The following is a 6,444-nucleotide window of genomic DNA, read 5'->3' as shown; positions in this document are numbered from 1 at the left end:
TTTCCTTATTTTTTGCCGAGAAGATTATATGTATATGCTGTTTTAGATGCGTTGATTGTGAGTAGATTATATTTAAGCCATTCAGATATTTTGTTTAGGTCGTCTTGAGCCTGATTAATGATATGGTCTATATTTTCTCCAAAGTAGAATAGGCATGTGTCGTCGGCGTATAAGGTAACCTGTCCATGGACATTAAGATCTTGAATATTAACTTGACTTGTAATGTATGTGTACATTATTAATAATAAATATGAATATGAATAAAAATTGTGCATAAGTAGGCAGGCCTTATTGGGATATGTCCAGTTCTCTCATCTCACGTTATTTTACTTCGCCGAAAAGTCACTGCTAAATGTGAAATATAATTTCGTAACTAACAGAACCTAGTAAACGAACTTACAAATAAAGAAATATTTTATTAGAAAAAGTTTTATTCAGAACCAAGTAAACGAACTTACAAATAAAGAAATATTTTATTAGAAAAAGTTTTATTCAGAACCTAGTAAACGAACTTACAAATAAAGAAATATTTTATTAGATTAAGTTTTATTCTTTGTAATCGAAGTCTGAATTAAAATATTCAATGTCACTTATGTTTGAGCTAGCTTCAGAACAATCAGGGACACTCATAGAACTATCTTCATCTGAACTGGATGTGCTTGAATCCGGCACGTAGATTACGAATTCTTGCATATCACCTACTTAGCGGTCTTTTATTCGAGATACCGTAGTTACTTTTACACAATCCTAAATAAAAATTTACATATAAATATGCATAAAATGGCAAGTATCAAGACTATTTATCAGTTATTTTAAAGATCATGACTGACCTGCATATTTATGAAAATTAATATATTTTGAATGAAAATACTTACCGATTATGTACCGGAGACAAGTTACTTGGGGGGCTTATTAAATAGGTAATTATTTAATATTAAATACACCAATAATACCCGTGAATAGCGGAAACACGTTCCGCGACTTTTTGTAAGTCGATTAGTCGGCTTTTAGCCGTTTTCTTCCCGCTGACAAAACCGAACAATGTTAAATATAATTTTCCTTGTGGTTTTATGTACGGTTTTATCGTGTTTTGTAAATATTTTATACATAAAACTTGCGGTTTTTGTTAATTAAAATATACAATGACAGAAGTTTGTTTACTTTTTACAAGACAGATGTCAAAGGTTTGATTGCCATATAAAATTTAAAATGTTAGTTCCCGTTTCTGCCACGACTCTTCTCTTTCCGCACAGACTCTACACTTGGCATATTTTTATGTCTAAAAATGTAGAGAAAAAAAAATGAAATGTAGACCTAGTTTCGACCACCAGCTCACTGAATAGTATACAAAGATATGAGTTATAGCTATGAGAATTACGGCGTTTGAATGATGAGATACCCTTTAGCATAGTGAGTCCTTAGAACCCTTCGATCATTTTAGGAACGGGAGCCACCTTGATTTCTGGAGAGGTGTGGTTGAAAGGGTGGGGATGATTTGTCCCATACAATCATAAATTTATGCAAGCATCTGTTTAGGTTTCTGCAATAAGTTTGGTGACATTTTCAAGTAAATCAAAAGACAGAAATCATTTAGATTATTAAATATTCAAAATACAAATTAATAATGTAAATATTGACTAATATTTAAATTATTTTCCTCTGGATTACGTTGTGCACCGAGCATAAGCAATGTTAAAGAGTGTTTACAAATATATAGGAAGTAAAATCTTTAAAATACGAAACAATGTAACTATTGGTCCATTTCTCTTTTTTTTCTTTTAATTTACTCGATAATGACTCCAAACTTAATGCAGAAACCTAAACAGATGCTTTTATAAATTTATGAATGTATGGGACAAATCATCCCCACCTTTTCAACCACACCGCACCAAAAATCAAGGTGGCTCCCGTTCCTAAAATGATCTAAGGGTTCTAAGGACTCACTATGCTAAAGGGTATCTCATCATCATCAAACGCCGTAATTCTCATAGCTGTAACTCATATCTTTGTATACTATTCAGTGAGCTGGTGGTCGAAAGTAGGTCTACATTTCATTTTTTTTCTCTACATTTTTAGACATAAATATGCCAAGTGTATGCATTTTATAACGAGAAATAGTAGGGCTTTTTCATGAAATTTTTCTTTTTTGTGTATATATAAAAATAAGAAAAATTTTGGCATTTATTCGGAAAAAAATAAAATAGAAAATTTGTATTTTTCATTTTGTTCAAATTATTTATATGAAACCGTATAAGTTAAATTTCAGACATGAATTTAGCATCCATGATTTACCCGAAAAACATACCAAACTTGCGCACATAACCTAATAATTTTTTTTACAATTTTCGGGGGGCACCCCCCCTTAAGTCAAAGTTTTGCATCAAAAATCCGGTTGGCTCCCCTTCTTAAATCAATCTGTTAGTCAAAAGGAGCAACTCTGCAAAAGGAAATTCCATCATCATCATTTGCCGTATATCACACTTTTTTGTCGTGAGCGCCACGGACTACTACCGGTGTAGATGACGGCCTCCTTTGATATCGATATACTTTTTATACCTTTTTCTATATTTTACTGTTTTTACAGTCACATATGTCATTCGGAAAAATTACACCTATATTTTGCAAAATTTCCGGGTGAATTTCAACAGGTCTAAAATTTACATGAAATTTACCTAATTTTGGTGGGATTTTTTATTTTTGTAGTTTATGTCTAAATTATGTATCGATAATACGTAACCAGTCACAATCGATATTGTGTAGTAATGGCCTTTCATTATACATAGTAGTTTTAGAGATATTATGATTTTAATAATTTGGTTGCCACCAAAATTAAATTTACTGGCCACCATATCTTTAGGTATTTCAATAAAAGTAAACGAAATCTAGCCTCAAATGGCTCCTTAAGCCAGTTGAGGGTAGATGAAAACATTACACGACCAAATAATGTAGGTTAAAGTCAGTACAATTACAAAAAGTGAAATTTTGTTTTATTGTAAAGTATTTATTTTGTACTGGTAATCAATGCACTTAGTCATTAATGCTGTGAATACAAAATATAAATATATGGTAGCAAATACAAAATTACTTAGTTATGGCTCATAAGTATCAATTTTGGTGGCATTAAGCAATTTTGGTGGTTAATTTCAAATTACCACCAAAACCACCAAAATGTATGCACCAAAATTAGAACCATTGCATAAAAGTATATTTAAAAGTAAACCGTTTCACTCACTTCAGTTTCAAGTTTATATTTTAAAAAAGAAACTATAAGCATGCTTTAAATACAGTTCACACAAAAACAACTACTTTTCGGTCATTAGTTAGATACATCACCAAAATTGCATTAAAAAGTATTTTGATACACCAAAATTAAGGCTCCGTCAGACATAGGCGTTTTGCGAGCGTGGCGTGAGCGGGGCGCGATGAAAGCGGCGCGCGCGGCGCTGGCGGGCCGCTCGCGTCCCGCCCGCATCGCGCTCTGCGGACGCCGGCGGAACGCGCGCGTCGCGCCAACATCACGCTCGCGGCCCGCCAGCGCCGCGCTCACAACCCGCCCGCACCTATCTTTCTAAAGAAGCAATTATTGCCTAATAAAATAGTTTTTTATAATCTAATCGAACACCTTCATACGTAGTTTACTGCATTACTACAGGAAATATCAAACAGGTCATTTTATAGAAGATAAAAAAACATTTTTAACCGCCTTCAAAAAAAAAAGGTTCTCAGTTTGACCCGTATGTATGTATTTCGCGATTATCTCGCGTTTGGCTGAACCGATTTTGATGCGGTTTTCAGAAAAGTGTTTGTTACATCCTGGAGAAGGTTTTAGTATACATAAATCTGAGCAAATGCTGAACCCTGGCTCTACCTAGTGGAAGTCAGGTTTGGTGCAACATAGGCCCACGCTATTTTGGTTATCCGTCACATCTTGATGAGCACTTGGGAGAGCAGTACCTGAAATAGAGCTAATGCTGAACCCTGGCTGTACCTAATGGAACTCAGGTTTGGTGCAACATAGGCCCACGCTATTTTGGTTATCCGTCACATCTTGATGAGCACTTGGGAGAGCAGTACCCAAGATAGAGCTGATGCTGAACCCTGGCTGTACCTAGTGGAACTCAAATTTGGTGCAACATAGGCCCACGCTATTTTGGTCATCCGTCACATCTTGACGAGCACTTGGGAGAGCAGTACCCAAGATAGAGCTGATGCTGTACCCTGACTGTACCTAGTGGAACTCAGGTTTGGTGCAACATAGGCTCACGCTATTTTGGTCATCCGTCACATCTTGATGAGCACTTGGGAGAGCAGTGCCCAAGATAGAGCTGATGCTGAACCCTGGCTGTACCTAGTGGAACTCAGGTTTGGTGCAACACAGGCTCACGCTATTTTGGTCATCCGTCACATCTTGATGAGCACTTGGGAGAGCAGTACCTGAAATAGAGCTGATGCTAAACCCTGGCTGTACCTAAAGTAACTGCTCTCCCAAGTGCTCATCAAGATGTGACGGATGACCAAAATAGCGTGGGCCTATGTTGCACCAAACCTGAGTTCCACTAGGTACAGTCAGGGTACAGCATCAGCTCTGTCTTGGGTACTGCTCTCCAAAGTGCTCATCAAGATGTGACCGATAACCAAAATAGCGTGGGCCTATGTTGCACCAAACCTGAGTTCCATTAGGTACAGCCAGGGTTCAGCATCAGCTCTATTTCAGGTACTGCTCTCCCAAGTGCTCGTCAAGATGCGACGGATGACCAAAATAGCGTGGGCCTATTTTGCACCAAACCTGAGTTCCACTAGGTACAGTCAGGGTACAGCATCAGCTCTATCTTGGGTACTGCTCTCCCAAGTGCTCATCAAGATGTGACGGATAACCAAAATAGCGTGGGCCTATGTTGCACCAAACCTGAGTTCCATTAGGTACAGCCAGGGTTCAGCATCAGCTCTATTTCAGGTACTGCTCTCCCAAGTGCTCATCAAGATGTGACGGATGACCAAAATAGCGTGGGCCTATGTTGCACCAAACCTGAGTTCCACTAGGTACAGCCAGGGTTCAGCATCAGCTCTATCTTGGGTACTGCTCTCCCAAGTGCTCGTCAAGATGTGACGGATGACCAAAATAGCGTGGGCCTATGTTGCACCAAACCTGAGTTCCACTAGGTACAGCCAGGGTTCAGCATCAGCTCTATCTTGGGTACTGCTCTCCCAAATGCTCGTCAAGATGTGACGGATAACCAAAATAGCGTGGGTTTATGTTGCACCAAACCTGAGTTCCATTAGGTACAGCCAGGGTTCAGCATCAGCTCTATTTCAGGTACTGCTCTCCCAAGTGCTTATCAAGATGTGACGGATGACCAAAATAGCGTGGGCCTATGTTGCACCGAACCTGAGTTCCACTTGGTACAGCCAGGGTTCAGCATCAGCTCTATCTTGGGTACTGCTTTCCCGAGTGCTCATCAAGATGTGACGGATGACCAAAATAGCGTGGGCCTATGTTGCACCAAATCTGACTTCCACTAGGTAGAGCCAGGGTTCAGCATTTGCTCAGATTTATGTATACTAAAACCTTCTCCTGAATGTAACAAACACTTTTCTGAAAACCGCATCAAAGTCGGTTCAGCCAAACGCGAGATAATCGCGAACAAACATACATACGGGTCAAACTGAGAACCTTTTTTTTGAAGGTGGTTAAAAATACTTCAACTTTGTCATTTTTGGCAGTAATGCAGTCGGCAGCTATACTGCAGCAGTATTGCAGCATGCACTACTGCCGACTGAATTACTGAGGCAAATATCAAAAATTTGGTCAGCATCATCGTATTTGACATTTGCTGCAGTAATGTAGTCGGCGGTATTGTCGCAATTATATACCTACTGCTTGCAGGCTACAAAACGCTCGTGATACTATTCAACGTCCATGATCATGCTTTCCAACGTCCAACGTTCAGTAATCGAGTGACCGCTCGCAACACGCGCTGTGTTGTGTGTGACTGCGCGGGCGTGATCAAAGCGGGTCGCGCGCGCGGCGCGCCGGCGGGCCGCTGCGTCCAAGCGCAGATCGCGCGCGCGACGCGCTCGCGTCACGCTCGCATCGCGCCCCGCTCACGCCGCGCTTTGAAAACGCTCATGTCTGACGGAGCCTTTAGATACTTACGCGTTTGCTGGACAGGACTAGCGTCATACGACACGTGCATCATCACTCAGTGCCGGAGCAGACCTGAATTAACCCTTAACATAGCATGACATGAAATAATGTATCCACCTATCTCGTGGAATGTTTTTGGGGATAGTAATGAGTAAAAAAGTACTATATTTAAGAAAAAAAATTAAAAGCATTCTTAAAGTAGGGTTTTCAGGACGTCCGTTAAAACGGACATTGCCATGAACCTTATAGATTGATTGCTCCCAAAGTTGTCCTAAAAAACGGACAATGCCGTTATACAG

The 6,444-nt window shown here is 39.4% G+C and overlaps 1 long non-coding RNA gene across 1 annotated transcript; it reads right to left on the bottom strand.

The window, feature by feature from the left end:
* Positions 1-223: 223 nt before the first annotated feature.
* LOC134805348 (uncharacterized) lies at positions 224-900 on the bottom strand. The gene is made up of 3 exons (XR_010146267.1): positions 876-900; positions 455-747; positions 224-383 (listed from the first exon to the last, which is right to left on the bottom strand). It is a non-coding gene; the product is annotated as an uncharacterized LOC134805348 (long non-coding RNA).
* Positions 901-6,444: the final 5,544 nt, after the last annotated feature.

Source organism: Cydia splendana, chromosome Z, assembly GCF_910591565.1.
Source record: "Cydia splendana chromosome Z, ilCydSple1.2, whole genome shotgun sequence".
Lineage (NCBI taxonomy): Eukaryota > Metazoa > Arthropoda > Insecta > Lepidoptera > Tortricidae > Cydia > Cydia splendana.
This window is presented reverse-complemented; position numbering and strand designations above follow the sequence as displayed.